This window comes from Stegodyphus dumicola, chromosome 7, assembly GCF_044657685.1.
Source record: "Stegodyphus dumicola isolate Sdum_Otavi_A_Nest chromosome 7, ASM4465768v1".
Lineage (NCBI taxonomy): Eukaryota > Metazoa > Arthropoda > Arachnida > Araneae > Eresidae > Stegodyphus > Stegodyphus dumicola.
This window is the reverse complement of record NC_140774.1, coordinates 33,919,892-33,942,166: the sequence shown is the minus strand read 5'-3', so window position 1 is coordinate 33,942,166 and position 22,275 is coordinate 33,919,892. Positions and strand designations below refer to the sequence as shown.

Genomic DNA, 22,275 nt, shown 5'->3' with positions numbered 1-22,275 from the left:
AGAATAAATCACATGAATATATTATAGTCAAATTCCACACAACTTAAGATCTTAATCTAAAAGATTTGAAATTAAGGTGTTTCATTCTGGATAAATTTAGCAGATGGTTTAATTAAGTCTTTCTCAATCTGTGGTCCTAGAACGTTAGCATTTGGTCCTCTTAGATTTAAAAAAAGTCCTTTATTTGTAAACAAAATGAACGAAGATTTTATTTCTATTCTTGCTAATGACATGTTAACTATATTGGCATATCATCAGCTAAATGAACTAAATCTCTCTGTATATAAAGGTAATTATTTGACTGTTTTCAATGCACATGAAAAAATAAAGGGGTTTGACAGAAAAACGTGGTTTGTAGATTTGTTATGTAGAACAGAGATATTTTTCACAGATTTTTTTACTTCAGAATCTTTTTAAATAGAAAATGATATCATTCTTGGGAACGAACTATGTAAAGACATATGTTCGCATCTCGAAAGAGGTCACAATTTGAAGTTTACTTTTCAAGTGGTAAAAATAACTAATTTTCATGGGTTCGTGATCCTTTCCAATGCGATACTGAAAATATTAAGACCCACCAGCGGCGGAGCTACAAAATCGTTGAACGCTGGTAATTCCGATTTAGTTTCGAATCCAAGCAAACGAGCTAGTCGCATGGGCATTTTCATGTTTTCCCCATGTGAAACGTGCATACGAGCCAGTTTTCCTTTGAAAGTCCTCCATGAAGGCATCCCTTCCCTTATGCAGATAGCGTGCTTTGCCATAATAAACTAAACCACTGAAAATAATAATTAAATATAATTGAATGAAAGAGAGCAGTTAATTGAACACTTGAATGACACTGAACTTAACATGAAACTTCAAGCAAAAAATATGATTAATTTCTGGACCTCTTTACTGATGAATATGGAATACAATGAACTGTATAATGGGGCTTTAAAAATAATAAATCAGTTCGCTTTTACGTATTTATTGAGTAACGGTTTTCATCGGTACCTCAAATAAACACAAAGTACCGAAATCAACTGGAGCTTTGGTTCATTTGATATTGGCAACGCACTCGAGGGCTATATTCTAGCAAAATTAACCACGAAACTTCACAATGATTTCAATCTCCCTGTTCCTGTTTCTCACAGGAAGCGCATATATAAAAAATAACGCTGCCTGTATTTCGTACAGAATATCTGGCCTCACCAAAAGCGCAATGGACAATTTTTGACAAAGTGAATTTTCAACTGGGCATGCCAATTTTAAGAGGTATTTAAAGCGATTTGTATTGGAGTCAAGTCGTTTGTGTTGCTGCGGTAGCGGCGATAAGGGTTTGATTTGGTTTACTTGATTATGGAAAATCACTCGAGGGCTGTCTGCCCAAGAGGAAGGATGCCATCGTGGAGGACTTTCTGAGGGAAACTGGCTCGTATGAAGGTTACGAATGGGGAAAACCACGAAAACGCCCATACAGCCAGCCCGTTCGCGGGATTCGAACCTCGGACCGAACTACAAGTGTTCAGCGATTTTACCGCTCGACTGCTGGTGGGCCAATCAACGGGAGGAAATGTGCCGATTTCGGACGTAAGCTTATAGCATATATCCAAGGTTAGAACAGCTGTACAAGAATCGGTAGTCCCATCCGTCGTCTTGACGTGAGTGCTAACATTTATTTAAAATTTTAATTTATAAGATAAGTATTATATAAACTCTAATAGCCTTGAGGTATTAAAAATAAATATAAATTTCCTCCTGTTACCGTAATTACTTAACAATATAACATTTAATGAATATTAACTAATTATATGAATTAAATTATTTAATTATATTAATTAATGTTAATTATACTTTAGATAACTAAGTATATTCATAGTAGCAAAAAATTGCTTTATAAGGGGACAAGGGTAAAGTGGTCAAGAGAACATTCTAATTTGTAAAAGTGGCTCTTGTAAGAAGTTTGATAAATGCCGGTTAGAGTTAATTCTTCTTTTAAAAAACTAGTATTATAAAGTTCCATAATTTTGGAAATAGCTGAGCATTTTTAATTACTACGATGAACATGTATTTGCAATAACTTATTTTTTCAAGTTTCAGAGATGTTTGTCTGAGGACCCAATTTATTAAAATGTTCTTTCCTGTTGCAACATGTCCCATTTCAGTTTCATCTATAAAGAGATGAAATAAAGCCTAATTTATTTTTCTGACAAAGGCAGAATAGTTGCATGGGGAAATAATTGCGGCAGTTTAGAAGGATGATTTAGAATATCATGTTAAGAATCTCAATTCACTCTACTACGTTAAATACATACATATACATGACCACATTCTTGAAATTTCTTACATCGCTTGTTCAATCTCTTCATTTTTGTTAAAAAAATATTTTGGTTTTCGTAAAGCACACGTAAATTTTCTTACTTTTGTATGCAGGAAATGCGAACACTTTTTTTTTTCGCTTCTACTTCTGAAGTTCGTTTGCCCCCCCCCCTAAAAAAGGAATAAATTAAGTAGCATTTAACTTTAATTAAATATTATTACTAATTCTATGTAGTATTTAATTTAAATTAGAATTCAAATTAAATGAATAAACAACAGATAGAAAGTCGAATGGAAAGCCAGGAATTTCCAAATACATTTTATTTCTCTCCGAAAGAATAAGATTTTATATATTGTGGTTGTTGTCGAAAAAAGATTAATAAATTTCCTTTTTATTTCCACCTGTCTGCAAACATTCCTTCCTGGTGCAATATCCGGGAAGCAATATGGAACAAAAAAGACCAGATCTTAGGAAGATTTCTATTATCGTAAAGCGAATTACACTGATTAAAAAAATCGATCATTAAAAAATTATGTCACCATGTTTTGAAAACTTTACATTCTGCGCAATTGCAACAATGCTCTTAAAAATTAATTTTCTTTTAAAAATCACAGATGATGTTTTCTTGGCTGAAGCACTGTCAAATTATCAACATAACTTTTCCCCCTCTTGAACTAATTAAGGCAAAACACACCAGTGTTCTGCATACCTTCGTGGAGGATTTTTCACAGGAAACTGGTTCGTAGTTCCAAGGAAGGAGGAGTAGGGTTTGGTTTTGGTTTATGCGATCACGGCAAAGCTTCCGAGGGCTATCTGACTAAGGGGAGGGTTGCCTTCGTGGAGGATTTTCTAAGGCCCTGGCTCGTATACACATTATACATGGGGAAAACCACGCGGAAGAGGAAAAGCTGTTCAGCTACGATAACCCCAGGAATTTTTTACATCACCTGATGTTAATTATAGAATAAAAATTTTTCAATAAAAGCCAGTTCTGAATTCCAACGAATAATATTAAGTAAATATCCCGTTACATTTTCCCTCTGCTTTATGTACTTTACGTGAACTCTTCCTCTGATTTACGTACTGTTTTTGAATTTAGACAATTAACAATAAGCGAATTCGAAGCAAAAGTGTTGAACCTGAATATGTACGGAGTTTTAACAATGGTATTACTAGATTCTTTGAAATATTTACATCAAGGTTTCTCTCCAATTGTCCTGAAGTAGCTAATTTGCTTCATAGTAAAACTTCCAGTTGGCTTTTCATTTCACCCATTCAAGGTTTTTGTTTTGTGTGAACTGACCAAAGCAACCTTAATCTCAAACCATCAAATGGGTTTTTAAAGCGCTATTTAAATTGCTTGCGGAAATTTTACTGCATTATTTAAACTTCTCACAATGTGCGGCCAGTCCAAGAACAACTTTCACAACTCTTTCATCCACATTTGAAAGCTCTAAAGGGAAAGAAAGGGGAATCCATTGTTCTCGCTTCTTTTAATTGCAGCTGTGAAATTTGGGCCTTCAACCACTTGTGTTTGGAAAAACCGAAAGATGAATGTATGGTGTTAAAAGAATTCCACCGAGGAAAATTTTTAATTCGTAATCAGCCATGAAGACTAGAAATAAACTTATCGTAATATCAAAAATGGATTTCAGTTAATTAACTGTAATATAACAAAAGATGTAGAGGTACTATTTGTTTATTACTCAGTTTCTCAGTAGTTTAATGTACTTGCTTGCTGAAAATATATCCCAGTTCTGAGTGTTGCCGAGAGGGTGAAAAAAGAATAAATTTAAATCCTGTATGGTTATGTACAGCGACAATTATGTCGTATATCTTATATAGCTTTATCGTCCTTTATAAAGATATTTAGATGTTTAAGATAATTTCTGATATTTTTTTACTTGGTTACTTTACACAGTTAATTTAGATCTTTTGCACATGTTAAGGAAATTTCTGAAGGCAGTTTTTACTCTTGTCATTTATCCCTTCTTCTCCGACATCAGGTTAAGTAACAAGGCCATCATCAAGTAACATCAGGTCAAGTCCATGAATATTATCGTGGTCAAGAGGCAAGGGTTGTCACTTAGGCTTTAGACACCTTATAGACGATAACACGAATTTGCCCATCTCTGTTTCAGTTTTGAAGAAGAATCTCCGTGGGGATTCAAGAGTCTCCCACTACTCTTCCCTTCCATAAACCTCTCGAGAGGGTTTTCGGCTTAACACTACTTTAATGCGGCCATGCTACAAAAACACTATAAACTTACAACCATGTTTTCTTCTGGGATTAGAGTCAGGAACCGAGGCTATGGCAGCCGGCTTTCCTACCACTATGCCAAAACGGTGGCTGCAATTTTGAGCGAAATCTTACATTATAAGTTTTAATGGTGTAGTACAATTTTCTTTATGAATACGAATCCAATTTCTTCACAGCATTTCTATTTATGTTCTGCTTTCGAAGCTTCATTTATTTTATTTTTGAATTTCTCGCCAAATGTGACCAAAAGGTATTCGTAGAATATATGACTTAATTCATTTTCGAGTTTTATTAAACTGCGGCAATATGATATCCACATGTTTAATTGATTATGGCAAAGCATACAAAAGCTGCTTAAGAAAAATGATGTTTTCATGCAGGACTTTATTAAACAAACTGGCTCGTATTAATGCTACATGTAGGGAAAACCAAGGAAAATGTCTATACAGCCAAATCAGTTCGCAGGGATTCGAAGGCGGGTGGAATTGCTAGTGTTCAGAGATCTTAAATGTTCGGTCAATAGTTAGCTAGAAAGCAGAGTAAAATAGCAAATATAGAAATATAACGCCTAATATATAAATAATAGTTAGCTAGAAAGCAGAGTAAGATAGCAAATATAGAAATACATAAGTACATTCTAATTCATATTTTTTGTGTCATGCGGCCATGTGTTAAAAATTCGAAGTCTCATTGTTTGGTCATTTCGTTTTCTAAATATTGAAAATATATCATTATAAATAATAATGCTAATATTATGAAAATTAATTGAAATATTTTTACCACAGAGTATTTTGAATATTATTTTTATAACCCCAAACAATATTTAAATATAACTACTTATTTTTTAGGATTACTCTTAGAGCAGTGCAGAATTTAAATCAGTTGAATGCATTTTTTATACAATAGCAAACTTCCTTTTTTTAAATAATTTTCTTTTCTCATTTAATAAGAGAATGAACCTTGCAGCCTTTAAGACCTAAATTCCCATTTCAGTTCGTTAAGTTAAAGGTCATTGAACGTGTTTTTCAAAACATCATACATCAAATACAAATGCGGACAAAAAATGCAGATGTTTTTTCACTTCCGCTGTATTTCCCAACATTGTTTGCAACGCGCTTTGTTTGGAAGAGAGAAAATAAAGAACTGCGTTGATAACGCATTGAAGTCTACACTGTTTTACAATTTTGTATTCCGGTTTCATTCTTCAGTTTTTGTGGTACTCGTTCAAGGGACTGAAACATGATTCCAATGACTTTTTAATGCATCTGGATTAACATATTTATCATTGCCTCTTATTCAGTAAAAAGACTAAACCTGTTCTATTTCAAAATAAAATTAATTATTTTTATGAATAATTAAAATAATACGTTAAAAATCTATAAAAATATAATTTTATTGTGGGTTCTTCAGATCCATAATAAAGTTACAATCTTACCTGAGTATTTCCCATTGCGGTTCGAAATTAAGTTCTCACTAGATTTAAATCTATTTTAAAGCCTTACGTTTCAAAACAATGTGCAGTTATATCGCGGTTTACTTTCGTTTAATCGATTACGACGACGCACGCAAGAGTTATCTACCTAAGAGAAGGAATGGTTTCGTACAGGAATTCTTAAAGGAAATTGGTTCACATTCATATCACAGATGGGATAAAAACTATGAATTTGAACTCGGATCGAACTACCAGTATTCAGCCATCTTATTCACTTGGCCATTAGTGGGCTCGATTAATTTTTGAAGGTATTTGGTTGGTATAAAAATAATTTAAGAAGCATTGAATACCGATTATTATTCGGAGATTTTATTCATTTGACCCAAAAGAAGACATGAAGTACAAAGACGTTACCACGACCACTTTACAACCTCTCGGACCAGTTTGCAACGTCTTTGCTACGTCATGTGCTACTTGGCCATCAATCTGGATATTTAAAATCCATATTTTTGAATAGACCAACAGTTCCCAACTTGTTGGACGTGTACCCCTGGGTGTACGAGACGGCTTAGATGGGGGGAGGGTACGTGACAGATGCCGAAAAATTAACAGTAATGGCGGAAAACAGAAAGCATTATAATGAATACCGATTTAAAAAAATAGATATTCATAAAGTATAAATTTATTGTTGAGTAAACGGAAAAGTGATTGGGACTAATTTCAGAGTAACCTTCATCAACTAAAATATGCAAGAAAGCAATGTAATTAGTTGTAACTAGCCCTGTTCATGCCATTTTTGTATTGCTCGATTCCTTACTCACCCAACCCATTCGTCATAGCGAGTCCTATAAAACGATCGGCGCCCGATATTTTTAACGTTAAGTGAATCATTAAAAGATCCAAATTGCTTGAGATTGCAGTTTTTTTAGATTAGTCTTTGTTCTTTTATAACTGGCAAACGTCTTTAGCATTATTATAACAATTCATTTAACATTGTGTTGCGAGTGCTAATTATAATTATCTCATTATGTTTATTTATTATGTTTATCTCCTATTTTTGTTGCACCAAATCAGATGTTCAGTTTATCTTGTGAATCTCAAATTGTGTTCCTACTATTTTGCAATCTACTTATGCCCTACACCATTATTTTTAATAAATACTGGATGCGGGGCGTACTGAGGAATTGCACGATGTACCATAATAGGCAAACCTTAGACCTTTTGAAAAGCTTCAGTCTATGCAAATTCTTATAAAACTTGCAATTACCCCCCCCCTTTTTTTTTCTCTCAAAGAGTTAGTATGGAAAGGCATTACCAGTTGACCTATGGTACATCGCTGGTGTCCCCCATACTTTTACCTTTACCTTTACCTATAACTGGCAAACGTAAGGTTTGTTTGAATAAAAATCGAAAAGTGGTCAAGTAGATTTTCGCGCAAAACAAACAGCTTTGGTTCAGCACTTGTGCGAAGTATTCCAAAGAACAGCTGAGGGCCGGGATGAAGCTATTAACTCTGGTAAGAGATAGGAGGACAAGTAGTCGGAAAACCAAACAGAGGTTCTACTTAGAAGCAAAGAAAATATTCTAGTCGATGTTTAGTGTATTTTTATTAACAAAGCTTTAATATTTTTTGTGTAATACGAAGGAAAGTTTTATTAAATGGATGTACGAAACCTTCGTTTCTGTTGCATCGCTTAGAAACAAAACATCCAGCAACAAACAAAAATTAGTAAGCATTTTCAGTGAATGTGTAAAGGTTCTAATCTTACCTATTATCAGCTAATACATGTGATGGTGTTTTTCATCATCTGTGTTCTACAGAATAAATTATCGTATCGCTGAAAGCGATCAGAAACTATAAAATAGTTGAAAATCTGATACCGCTCAATGCATGTTTGAAGAAGAATATACTCGAAAAATTTACAGAATTCTTTTCTCAAACAAATACAATTTCTTGGAGAAAGAAGGACATATCTGATGACTTTTGAATCAACAGTGAATCAGAATAAAAAATAGATTATTTTTTTTCCTATATATGTTGATGAACGTACCAGTGTATAGAAACTTTTGAGATCGAGACTTTTGCACCCGAGGCCCCTTTTCGCTCAGGCGAACCAGCAACTCGAGACATTTTTTCGCACATTTGGTGAATTTCTTACCACCAACTTAAAACGACTTCACTTATAATTTAAAGAAATCTAATGGTTCTTTTATGTCTGAAGATACTTGCAGCTCTTTCACTGGATACAAACGGTATTATTTGAGGTATTTCTTTGGATTCTGTGCACGTTATTCCATTTTGAATTTTCAGTGGAATCACTTTTGCTTTCACATTCATTATCTATTACCCTGAGGTTTCTCCTTCTTACACCTCTTACTTCATAGCTATCTTCATCACTAATTTAATCTTCTTACCGCCAAGTAGTCTACGCATAGACTTATGTTCGATTTTTCGTTGCTGAAAAAGAAATTATCTTCACTTGAACAGATTCCTTCACTGTACTCCATGTATATTGGGCTCTATAACTTTAAAAATAATATTCCTATTGCCAGAACTTTGAGTTAGAATTAACTTCAAAGAGGCATATATAACAATAAATCTGAAAAACGTATTTAAGATTAAAGATTGACAGTTATTTTATACGCATGTATGGTTGAATAGATTCGTGAAGGGATATTGCCAAACCAAACCAAAATTAAAATCGTTAGTGCTCAAATTATCGCGCCAAACCGATTGGTAATCGAGAATCACTTCATCAAATCAAATAGTGACCGAGAGTCACCTTTTGAGTGCAAAGTGTTAAACATAACTGTAGGTTTAACATTTTACTATAGTACAACACTATTTCAAGAACGCTTAGAATTTCAGTACAGGCTTAGATTTCATCAATAGTCAATAAATTCAGTTTACTCATTTTTCCATTTCCGTTTTAGAAAGAATGATATTCAAAATAATTACAGTGCTTTAATAATTATATATTTTAGTTTAAAATACGAGTTAACACTGTATTCATTTTAGAAAAGTGATATAATGATCAGTTGTTGTTTAATTATATTTTTCTGACTTTATTCATTGGGGTCTATAAATTTTGTGGTATTAAAATAACAGAAGAGTAAGATACATTCCAGGAATACCCTAAGGGCATGAGGACTGGAGTCAGAGTTCTAAAAGAAGAAGTTGGGGGTAACACTATACAGTCTTACTAAGGGCTCTACGAGATAGAAAAAATCCCCTGGTCTAAACGAAAGAATAAAAAAGGAGGAGCAGCAAAAAGATAAAATTAAACCCTGAATTTCCTTCAAATCCATTGAAATTAATAATGTTATTTTTGAAAATTAAATCATTCAATTGTTTTGATTAAATAGCTGCTAACATACCATAGATTGTTGAATAAATACTTGTGGAAATAAAATCAGATTAGATTATACTAAGGGACCTAAGTCCGCTCTAAAAGATAGCGCGTGAAGCGTCTGCGTAGAGAGATAGAAGACCTAAGTCCGCTTTGAAAGCGCTTTTCGCAGCTCAGCGAAAGAGAATCTACCAAACCCAGACCATCTCAGTACCTTTTAGAAAGTCATTACGAAACTACTTCTCATTCTACATTCTACATATGTTACGATGGCCTTCACTAACAAGGACGAAGTCACGCCAACCGGTGTCAGAAGACTTCACAGGATGAAGGACGTTAAGACAAAATGTTGACAACAATGTATGTGAAATTAAGTTTTGGCTCGCCTTGTAAAATTTTTACGCTCCCGTGTCATTCACTAGTTTATAGAAACGACAGAAAATTGATGTAAGTCAAACGAGATTTCTGTTCCAATCAAAAAAGATTTTACTAGCGAAAGCAACAAAAAAAGATTTTTTTTAGAAAAGCGACAAATTTTAAAAGACTTCCAGATTTTTTAAATCCCTCATAAAAATTAAAAAGACAAAAAATAGTAAAATGTTGTTAACTAAAGCAAAATTTCAAATCTGGTATAATGAAAAAGAAATTTAATAATATAGTTTTTAAAATTACATTTTATTCATTACAAATGACATTTTGTAAATAAAATACATAATTTTGATTCTCGAATCTTGGGATTCATTTTTTCAAAGTAATTTGACAAAAACATTTGAGTAACAATTCAAATATTTTATATTTTTCTAAAACCGTTTTAAATAAGAGTATAACTAGACATATGCAATGAATGGAACACTAAATAATTGGCTCTGTTTTTCAAGAACGCTTTTTTTATACTTTAATCAATCAATCAAAAAATCCTTCTTCAATTCAAAGAGTTTGAAGATTTTTTAAGTTTCGGAAGAATCGAAACTTAAAAAAAGCGCAAAAATCGAATTTTAGAATTTTTAATCTTTTTTAGAAGTTTGTGATATTTAAAGATTTCAATATACTATTTCTAGATTTTTTTATTGCTTTTGTATTAATTGCTATATTGTCCTGGTAATACGATTAAGCACTATCTTGAAGACATATTATTTGAAATTAAACAATAAGATAAATAAACTGTTTGCTTATATCAAGTTAACTTGAATGAGTCAAACGATAGTACAGTCAAAGATTATACTATATCTTAATTAACTGATTGTATAATCCTGCTTAAATTAGTACAATGTTTATCTTAAATAATATAATCATGTTTAAATCTTCAAAAATCTTGTTTAAGTTCTATCAATTAACTGATAAACGACGTTTGTTATTCAACCTTTGCTGATAGAGTTTCTGGATAGTCGTTTGGATAAACACCAGCCAGTTCCCAGTCCTTATCATTAGAATCACGTTTCAGTAAATCTGAGGATTTTTATAAAATTCTTCTATCAGAAACTAAAGCTAAAGGAATCGGTGATCCAAATTGACTCAATGAGCTGTTCTGTAGATTTTATTACTTCCTCTTCGAAATGCATTAATAGGCAAAATTAAGCAACTTAAAATCGAAACGATATAACTTAAACGTTTCGAAAAGAAATGAACAGGGACAAAAATTCTAGACGATGATGACAAATTACAGTATCAACAAGATCTATTGGCTTCGTGAAAGAGTTTCGGAAGAAAGATTGTTTGTGTATATGGAAAAACGTTAAAATTTCTATGTAGCTAGTTCTTTTAAAAAGTTCGAATATTTTTTTTTTAGAAAACTGGGATATATTTTTTCGGAAGTTACAAAAATTGGGATGTATTCCCCCCCCCCATATAGGGATAGGGATAGATTATTTGAATTAAAGCAAAGTAGATGAGCCTGTCTGCATTTGCTTTCTAATTTTGATACAGAGAGAGCCAAGAGCAAAGCGAGAAACATTAAACAAAAAATAAAACATACTTGATAGCATTTCCAAACATTAAGGCTTGAAATTTAATTTCTGTTGGACAGCATCCGTATTAATGTATAGTACACCTTCTATTGGTGAAAAATTCCAAAGAAAAGGGCCTTTGAAAGTAACCATTATTTCCGAGAACATAAATAAACATTTCTTCTCTAAACTAGCCATCTCTAAAAAAATTAAAATCCTCTAGAACCATGGGTGGTCGTCTTAGTAATGGTTCACTGTGATATTGATCATTATTACAAAGACAATGAAGTTAAACGAAATTTACTCGAATTCATCATGCTGGCATCTCAGGTGGTTTCTAAGGTTTTGAGATTAAGATCCGAAAAACAGAAGAAAAAAAAAAAAAAAAACCTTACTGACGAAAACATTAAATTTAGGAAAAAAACCTACCCTAACTTGGTGTACATTTTGAATAAACACATCTATCGATTTCGAGAACGACATCTTTCCCATCCTTGAAACAAAAGTGTTTAATTGAAAAAGAGAAACTGGTGTTTAATCGTCATGATATCAATAGTTTTATTCAAAAATCTAAGCTAGGCCAAGGTCGTTCTTTTGGCTATGTTTCAATTCGAAAGCAAGTTTTAGTTGATACTTTGAAAAATACTTCGAAAATCAGTCACCAAATAATGACTTCTTATTTAACGAATATCAGAAAGAAAATATTTTCACTTCCAATGAAGGACGGTATTGATTACATATTCGGAGCGTAGTATAAGAATGATTTAAGAATATCAATTTATTACAATGTTTATGTCAAAGCAGCAATAAATTGGATGTAATCATCCAATTACGCCAAAGAACACAAGGACTACATCTTATGCATTTTATCCGGTTTAGATTGTGAGGGTGAAGTTAACCCACCTGCTCTAATTTTCAGCTACTATAGGATTTTCAAATCGACAGATTTTTCAAGTTCAGTAAACAGCATGTTTAGCTTTTTGCACAGTGGCTCAGAGTAAAAGTACATATAAATTCAAAAACAGTAAAGCAAAACCTTTTTGCACAAAGTTTGAAAAAATTAAAAATAAACGAACAATGAAAAATAACTCAAACTGGATATAATTATTGTTGTAATTAATTTGAATTATTGAAATCAAATTCAGTTTATATTGGTAAGTTTTTAAGTGCTATAACAGATTTTAATCTGTTCGACATTGAAAGGACAAGGAATAATTAAAAATGATTTTGACCATTCTTCTTTAAATGTCTTTTGAAATGGATATGCCGCGTTTTTAAATTTTTTTTCCTCTGTCCCTGTAAATTTTCAATTACATTTATGTCTTGAGATCTATAATATGTGGGCAATTATAAATCAATTGCAGTCTAACATTTAAGGATTGATAAAAAGGAAAAAAATTGTCTATACCCAGTTTTAAAGCATTCTATTTCATAAATTCTAAATATTTATTTTGATTCAACATTCCATCAACAATATGAAGGTTACCTAGTCCAGCAATTCCATATCATTACCAGTCTACCACCGAACTTAAATGTAGGTATTATATTTTCCTTCTTCATATTCTTCATCTGGCTAAACATACGTTTGCCCATCCGAACAAAAGATAAAATTTGCATTCGTCTCTTACTAAAATTGTTCCTCAAAATGATACGCCTTTATTTTTATGAAGTTTTTGCTAATTTAAATCTTTCAAATGATTCATCTTACCAACGAAGTGGTTTTTCCTAGCAATTCATCCAATGAAATTACTTTTTCTTAAAATAATTCTTATTGTTTCTGAATTAGCTCTTTTCTCAAAATGCTTTCCTGCTACCATGATCACTTTACAGGTCACAATTCTGGGTTTTTCTTTACTTCTCGTCCTCTCCAACGTTTTTCTAAATCAAATAAAAATCTTTCGTTTGCTGGATATAGTTTATTTTCAATAGTATGTCTTATCTTAAAATGCTCTATTATGACATGTACTCTTGAATGACTTCGTTTTATTATTTTTGCAATATCTTTTATGGACAACTTTGCTTTATTATAAGCTCGCGAATAACCAAAGATATGTTCGTCCAGATTGCCTTCCCGTACTTAATAATCAAAAAGAAAAATTGCAAGTAAAGAGCAAATTAAATGAATATTTGAATATCAACAAGAGGCAGTTCATGAAAAATTTTGAAATATTTGCATTTTAAATAAGAAAAATCACAAAATTACAAGCTGTCCAACTTTTACCTTGAAACGAGTTTTCACACTTTATTCATTTATTTTTTTTTAATTGATAGCGACTAAATTTCCATTTTATTTGTGATAATTAAATATGTGCTCGAAAATTGTTTTATAAAGGCTATTTTACATTTTATTTAAATTATTTCTTATGCAGAAAACTGCTCCATGAAATGTAAATGGCCGATTTTTACTTTGAGATACTGTAGCTGTAGCAGTTTATGTGTATCAAAAAATTGCTCTCCTGAAAAAATTCCAACCGAAATGTTAAAATTATTGTCATATTGGCCTTTGGCAATAGTAAACAGAGTATAGTTTCTTACCGCTGACAGTCACTGATCTGAAAGCTAAGAATTTGACAGATAACTGTTAGTGATGTTAGTATTAATAATTCTGTATTAATTATTGAGTTACGAATATTTAAGGAGCTTAAATAATTCTAATTTGATTCTTAAATTAATTTTTGTTAATTCATTTTATTTCTACCTGAAGAAAATCAGGAAGATATAACTGTGTACTTACCTTTAGGAATGTATAGAGTGGATGTTCGTTTTTACCATTCACATCTATCTTCTGAGTCAGAGTGAAATTCGGTATAAACCCATTTCCAGGCCTCACGTATTGTACCCCGTTCCATATTTCTTCACCGTTTCCGCCAGGTTCTTGCTGAAAAATCAAAACACTCTTTTTATTGTTGGAAAATATAACTAATCAAAATGCTGTTTGATCATTACCGTTTCAAAAACGCAAGTTCATTAATTGTTTCTAACTGAAACAATGTCAAACTAACTAGAAAATCTTCCTAGATTTTATTTTAATAATAAAGTATGTTTGAGTAATGTTTCTTAATTTTAGGTCAAAGTAACATAAGGTTTCCTTCTGAATTCAAACGACATACTTCCGTAGCGCATTGTTTGACTATCATTCGTAAAATAGTAATCCCTGTTACCCAAGCTTTACGTTTTTACACAACGAATACTGTGTTTGCCCGGAGAATGTTATATGTAGCTCGGTATCTGAACATGCTCAAAAATACTGAACTCACTTTATCTCAGAGTGAAATTATTATTAATTTCTACGAATACTGATTACGTACTCAAATGGACTATTCGCAAAAACACTTTATTTTATTACCCGTAGCAGTTAATTTAAGAATTAATTCCTAAATTTTTGACAATTACCTGTTAAAAATAGATGCTGCAACAAAGGATCTTATCTAAAATTAATTTTTACAATATCTGAGTACTTTACAAAAAGAATATAAATAAATTTTTCTTCTGAGTTTACACAAAGGGTATTTAAACAATGAAAGTAATCTGACAAGCAAAAAGACAAAATTTCATTTAAGACTTCAATTACTGGAGATGAAATGTTAGATATTCTTTACTCTATTTTAATACATTAATAGATAATATTATTTCTATTATTTAATAAAATAACAGAACTGATATTTAATAAAATAATAGAACTAAGCCTTATAAAGAACATAAATAATCACGTAAAGTAATAAAAATTATGAAAAAATTCGGATTTTTAAGAAATCCATATCATTTAATAGCATTTATATCTTAATAATAAAGGTTCTCAGCCTCTTAAAGCAATTGAAATTTTATTTAAAACATCAAATGATATTTGACTTCATTAGGTCAGTGACATCAATTCTTTAGATTGTCTACAAGCTTTAAAAAATATTTCAAATTCAAAAGGGGAGTGGAAAACGATTTAACTATGAATCTGCAAGAGAAAGATAAAAAGTCGAACTCGAAATTTTGAGTAACTTCTGAACTTGCACATCACACATTATGCTATCGATAAAATAAAAGAGCTAAACAAGTTGCTTAGGAAGATAACTCCTTTTCAATCAATACTGTAATCAACAGAGATTGTTGAAGTATTCGTTGTTGACTGAAACACTCGATTTGATCATTATTGAGTCTGATATCACTGTTTTACGAAGAAAAATCCTTTATATGCGTGTATTTTACCCGTGAAAGCTATTACTGAAAACAAGGCATCTATACAAGCATGGAATTTTATGCATGCCAGTAATCGGAAACGGTGCGATTTCTTTCAAACAGTAATTTCAAGCTTTTTCAGCATGACTGTCCGAATCATTGCTGAAAACGTGATTTGATGGCCTTCGAGTTCATTAAGAGCTGAACAGGAAAACAACTTAATTATAGTATCAGTTTGATACGTTTGTGCCTGATTTATCTGGATATAAAAATCTTTGCTGAAAAACGTGACATGTCGATTTGCAGTATTAATCACTATAAGTCGCTTCTGCGTAATTTATTCGGTTGTCCAAATCTTTTCTAAAAACGTGATATGATGTTTTACAGTCTTATTAACAGCTGAACCGCGTCTGCTTGATTTAATACTTTATTAGGATCTATTTTTGCTGTGAACGTGATTTGATATTTTACACTCATTAGCAGATGAATACCATAACCATCCTTTGAACCACGGATTCTCAACCTTTTTCTTGAATTGACTCGTTTTAAAAGAAAGGTTTTCTTCATCGATCCACTTACATTATTCTCTGTCATATACAGCATACAATAAAATAATACAGATAACTGCACACAAATAGCTTAGGAATTAGACTAAGGATATGTATGAAAGCTTTGAAAAAAAAGGGTTTATTAGATTTTTTAATATTTTTGTATTAATATTATTTTTAATTTTAGAAATATAAACAAGTTTTTAGAAACAAGATTGCAGATTCTAATTGTATAAAAGTTAGATTTTAATTATTATGATGATTGCGCTTGATGTACCAATGCAAATTTCCTAAATTTTTGGTATCAAAATATTGAACCCGTTTCTTGTTTTCAGTAGTAAATTTATGGCTTGACTAAAGGTCTTGATTTCTACTCAGTAGAAAAGGGAAAAGTAAACAATGTTGGCTCGGCAACAACTTTTATATTTTTATTTTATTATTTTTTTATTTTCTCTCGGATGACTTTTAAATTTCAAAACTTAGCATGCACATGTGTTTTGAAATAGACTTGGGCTTGAACATTCTCCTTAAATGCAATCAACTCTTGTTGCTTTATAATATCAAATATATTGCAGTCTAGCGATTCTATAAGCCATGCTGGCACATTCAAATTTTCAATGTCAACATCAAAATCCTCTTTCAAATTTTGCAAGCGGCTTGTAAATAACAATATATCTTCGCTTGTAAGTAATATGTTTTTTGAGAAAGTGTGGGTTTCTTCTTTTTCCCTTTTGTGTTATTGCGTTTTCCATTTTTATATTGCACTTTTTGCATGAACAATTTACATATTTAAAAATAAATAATTTTTATGTATTTTCCCTCTATGTTTATTTTATACCATTTCTGTTTTAGTATATGATATAGCTATCTTAAATTCCCTCTAAATGAGCTATCAATGATCATATCAATAAACAATTATCAAGTTTACAATATTAATAATTGTTTGTAAACAATGGGATCTTCATTATACCAAATTCCCGTGCCTATTCAGCTATCGATCGAGGCCCAGTCGACCTCTTGATCATAACTGACCCCTTTAAAACTTTATCGACCTCCGACCCCTACTTTAAATCTTGAAGTAATTTCTTATTTCCTTGGGTATGTTGGAATATTTATGAGCAAGGCCAGTGGCTTATTTCGTGCAATAAAGCTTGGTGGTGAATTATTAATTAAAGCAGAGAAGTTAAGAGTCTAATTTCTGTGTCTGTTTATTTCAAATAGTTCTTAATAATAATAATAATAAAAAAAAAACTAGTTCTGAAACTACTAGTTCTATTCTTACCGCGCAAGAATAGAAGACTTCTGTTGCATGTCTGCTGTCTTCTGCTGAAGTTAATCTACTGTATGTTTTGGTATATTCATAACAGTCTTTTTAATTAATTGCAGACGTATTCAGGATATTTCAGCATAATAGGTAAATATGTTGATAGCTTATAACAGAGCAGAAATTTCAAGTCAATAATTCACAGCAATTTTCACAATGAAATTGCAAATAGAAGGTCTACCGGAAAATTCTATTCGATTATGTTATTTCAAAACATCTGCTCTTCTAATTAGCTGAAACAAAGGCGTCTCATTCATTATTAAGTGAGACGCGATCGTGTAAACATGGCTACTGAAAACGTTCGTTTACGACACGGTATTTTGTACGAATTCCAACGTGGATGAAATGCTAAAGAAGCGTGTCGGAATTCAGTTACAGTTTTACATGGAGATGCAGTTTCGGATAGAACAGGTTCGAAAATTTGATGGAGATGCAGGAGATGGTTCGAAAAATTTGAAGCAGGTTATTTCGGCCTTAATGATAAACCACGCTTGGGGTGGCTATCTTTGACCGATAACGATGTTAGAAATGATGATGATGATAGAGAAAGATACTTTTTTTTGACAATAACGGAGATTGCAAAAAATCTCAACTCAGCTCAACAAACCATTCTGGACTATATCAGGAAACTAGGATTGGCTTATATATTTTCCAGATGGGTGCCTCGTGAGTTAAGTGAGAAAAAGTTGCATGATCGAATCCTCATATGCACATCTCTGCTTCTTCAGAAAAAACGAACCCGTTTTGGACTAGATGATAACTGGCAATGAAAACTGGATTAACAACAAAAGTATAGTTAAGACTGTATGCCAGGATAACCTGTCCAATACACATTTAGATCGAATTTGAACCTGAATAAGAGAATGCTGTGCATACGGTGGGACGTCCAAGGACCAATTTATTGTAAGCTTTCGAAACTTAAAGAAAAGCTCACTTCGAAATGATTTTGTCATCTAATGGGCTGTTTAAATAAAATAGTCAAAGAAAAGTGTCCGGCGATTTTCAAGAGGAAGCACATCAAACTGCATCATAATAATACCAAACCACATACTGCTTTAATGACTTGTCAAGAAAATCTCAAAGCCAGGCTGGGAAATTCAGCCGCATTCACCATACTCTTCAGATCTAGCATTATCAAATTATCATTCGTTTCTCTCCTTGCAAAACGTTTTGAAGGGAAAAATATTCAAAATTCAAGTAAATGTCAGCCAAGCCCTACTTAAGTTCGAATTTTTCGAAAAAGGTATCCACAGATTACCATCCCTCTGGTAAGAGGTCATGAGCAACGATAGAAATTATGTTGTAAAATAAATATCATTAAAGGTACGAAAAATGTATTATTTTCTTTCCTTTCCCAAATGAACAGAATTTTCCGGTAGACCTTATAGATAAAGCCAAGTTAATCCGGATATTTGTTTTGTATCTCCGTAGAATGTGAAAGTGACGATTTTTTTCCTTTCTTCGAGTTTTACTTTCTTTTCTCTTGAAGTTTTCTCCACGTGCAAGATTGATGTATCAAAAATCTTTCGCAGTTGTTGGCCTTGGTAACTGCCCTTGCAGGTGCAAAATTTCTTGTAACTGACCTTTCTTGTAAACTGACCCTACCGTGCTGCAGGAAAGCCTCACTAACACTTTGCCTATCGCTTAATTTGAGTATAGATTGTGTATAACAAAAATTATGTTTATGTTTATCGAATGCAAATTTGTGATCTTATAATAATAAAATGTACATATCAGTATCCATTTTATGCTGTCAAAATTTAGCTTTTCTGGTTTAAAATAAAACAAGCTGGATACTCAAAATTTTGTAAATATAAATATTATCTCACGCTCATAATAGTCAAATACAGACAAATGTCATGCAGCTAGAAATTTATTTTTAACTCTTTGCCCAAGGAGCCTTCTCAAAGCTGACCTGTGAGCAATTCAACAATCCCTTGTGATTTACGAAATTGTGGAAAATAAATTATCAAAAATTGTAAAACATGGTGCAGGTCTTCAACATTAAACTGAGTTCAGATCTGAATTTTGACTTGTTTTTTCAAGCTATACAGTATCCTACGGAGAATATAAACGAAGCTAATTTGTATATGTAAACGTTCCTTAATTCTTTTCTTTTAGCATGGAGACTGCAGAGTAAATGTATGAATTTAGTGCGTTTTCTTGCGACCAGCGTAAGTGGCTGGTATTTTATGTAATATTGGTGTGTGGTTTGATTTTCGATGACGTTTTAGGCAAAAACTTAAAAGAAACATGTATTTTTCTCGTGTTGGCGTAAGTTTATCTTGTGTAATCACCAATACATTTAATGTTTTATGAGAAGCATCCGAATGGCATGCTAGATTTACGATGTTCCCTTAGCGGCGACAACCGAGTGCAAAAAATTAAAACGCGATAAGATAAAAGCCAATTAAACTTTAATTAGTATGACCAAAACATACGAGTTATTCTTCAACAAGCACATTCCGAAAAATTTAATCAATTATTCAAATAATTTATAATATATTCAATATTTTGATCATATTATGATGTAGTTGCTAAAGTACGCATGGTTTTTCTCGGGTGTACAAAAATGCCATTAAATAAAATGGGATACTGGGATCTCCGAGACGTATCAGTATTAGGTCACTGATAGATAAGATGCTAATAAATAAATTAGCCGAGAAAGACAGTTTTGAATTAATTACACCGAGTTGGTATGTTTTTACATTGTTATAATAAACTGCCGAACTTTATCGCACACGTTCACGAGAATATACTTTAATTAAAGATACTCGAAACCAATTACGTCTGGATTGATTTCGATTAATTCTACGGCTAAATGCTAGGGCGTTTTTACCCAGGGAAAGGTAAACCTTCATAGCTGACATTTGAATTGAATTATGTTAATTATCTCCGAGAGCATGAAATCTGCCTCGCTGCATGTTAAGGATTTTCTTAGATCTCTAATTTATAATTCGTATATCAAGATAATTATGAACAGTAAGAGAGTTAATTCTTCAAAAATAAGGCTTGGAGGTGGGGAGAAAAACAGTTATGATATTTAACAATTTTATATGTTCAGTAAGTGATACATAGGCCTCACCTGTAGCCGAGTGGTTAAAATCGCTAAATGCTGGTAGTTCGGTTCTGGGTTCGAAACCAGGCGGACGGGCTAAATGCATGAGTGTCTTTCGTTCTCATGCATAACGCGAATATGAGCCATTTTTCCTTTAAAAAGTCCTCGGTGAAGACATATTTTGCCTTGGACAGCTCGCTTTTCGTGTGCTTTGCCGCATTCCAATAATCTAACTGACACATACTCTTGGCTTTATATATTTTTGTCTCAAGCAATACATTGAATTTGGATGAGAAAATTCTCTCATTCCATAATTACTTGTTTAAAAGGACATTATTTAAATGAATTAATGCTTGCAACAAAAATAAATTTATATATTTCTTTAAAAATTTTACATACAGAATGTGTAAGATGGCACCGTTTTAAAAATATTGGGTTTTCGATAAAAAAACAAATATCTACAGAACGAGTCACTCACATTCAAGAATGGCGAAAGCACACATCTGCAAGTTTCAGAAGGAGAAATTCCCTCGTAGTGCTTTTAATAAGGCAAACTGGCTCGCTTTCAATTCGTAGATCAGCAGTTGCGGAACCATGCATCAATTTCAGAACCACGCAAACCACATCCAATGAGTATATTCAGCTGTTAGGACAGCGACTAGATTTTTTAATTATGTCAAAGCACACTAGGCTATTTGCCCAAGAGTAGGAATACCTTCGTGGAAGACTTTCTAAAGGAAAACGGTTAGTGTTCCTGTTATAGAAGGCGGAAAATCACAGAAAAGCCCATACAGGCAGCACGCTTGCCAGCACCTGAATACTGGTCAAACTACTATTTCAATGGTCTTATCTATTAGGCCTCTTTGCCCGCCCCGGGGAGCCAAACGTGACATAAACCTTTAGTTTTGTTTTTATTTATGTTACTACTGGACCTCGTGTTTATAGCCATTGACTGCATTCTCTGGAACACAGTTTCATAATATAGAACTACCAATAAAAACATCAACTAATATCTGTACATTTTATCAATATTTACTTTTTATTTGTAGCTAATTATTTCTGACTCTATCAGCATCTTAAATAAAACGTGAAATTAAAATGACATAGTGTCATGAAAGTTCAAATTGAAAACAAAGAAAACCAAAATTTTAAACTATAATGAAGCAACTCAACTTACCTTACCAAACTGGTTACAGGGCAAACCCAGAATCTCAAACCCAGATTCATTAAAAGTTGATTTCAGTGCATTCAATTGATGATAGTGCCAAGTGAAACCTCAGTAGGTTGCGACATTGACAATAAGAAGGACTTTGTCTCTATACTCACTCAAACTAATATTCCTTGTCTCCATCAAATCTGGGACAGTGAAATTGTACACTGTCGTATCAGAATTTATTGGACGAAAGCATGTACGACTGGAGACTTTCGCGGAGATGACTGGGGATCCCAGAAGAATCCCACATGTCAAAAGGGAACAGGCTAACTCTTGCCACCCCATGGCAGCAAAGCGGTCTTCTGAACTACAAAATTGTATTCAGAAGTCTTCAACGAGCAGTCAGACCCCAATAACACGCTTTGGGAAGACCGGCAACTTTTATGATGAAGGAAGGGTTGCCATAATATTTTTCTTATCCTTTGGCGAGTGCGTGGCGAACTTTTTTTTTTAATCTCAGTTATGTTCCGTTTTCGTTAGATAATAAGGAGGAACATAAATAACAACTAAGGTCATTCCTTTAAAAAAACGAAGTGAAATTTTTTTTTATTTCAGATTAATTTTATGCATTAAAACAGTTTCTTACAACTCTCTTATAAATACTTATCAATTATTTAGCTTGTTAAAAACGAAAGCGGCAAATTAATAGAAGTCTAATGGCTTTAAACACTTTTTTAA

At 32.4% G+C, this 22,275-nt stretch overlaps 1 pseudogene across 1 annotated transcript in view; it reads right to left on the bottom strand.

Moving 5' to 3' along the window:
* Positions 1–21,957, bottom strand: part of LOC118194394 (glutathione peroxidase-like) — a 39,233-nt pseudogene extending 17,276 nt beyond the window's left edge. The window contains exons 1-2 of the transcript XR_015041964.1: positions 21,562–21,957; positions 14,022–14,165 (exon numbers count right to left, since the gene is read on the bottom strand). The product of XR_015041964.1 is annotated as a glutathione peroxidase-like (transcript). The remainder of the gene's footprint in view (positions 1–14,021; positions 14,166–21,561) is intronic.
* Between the last annotated feature and the right edge of the window lie 318 nt (positions 21,958–22,275).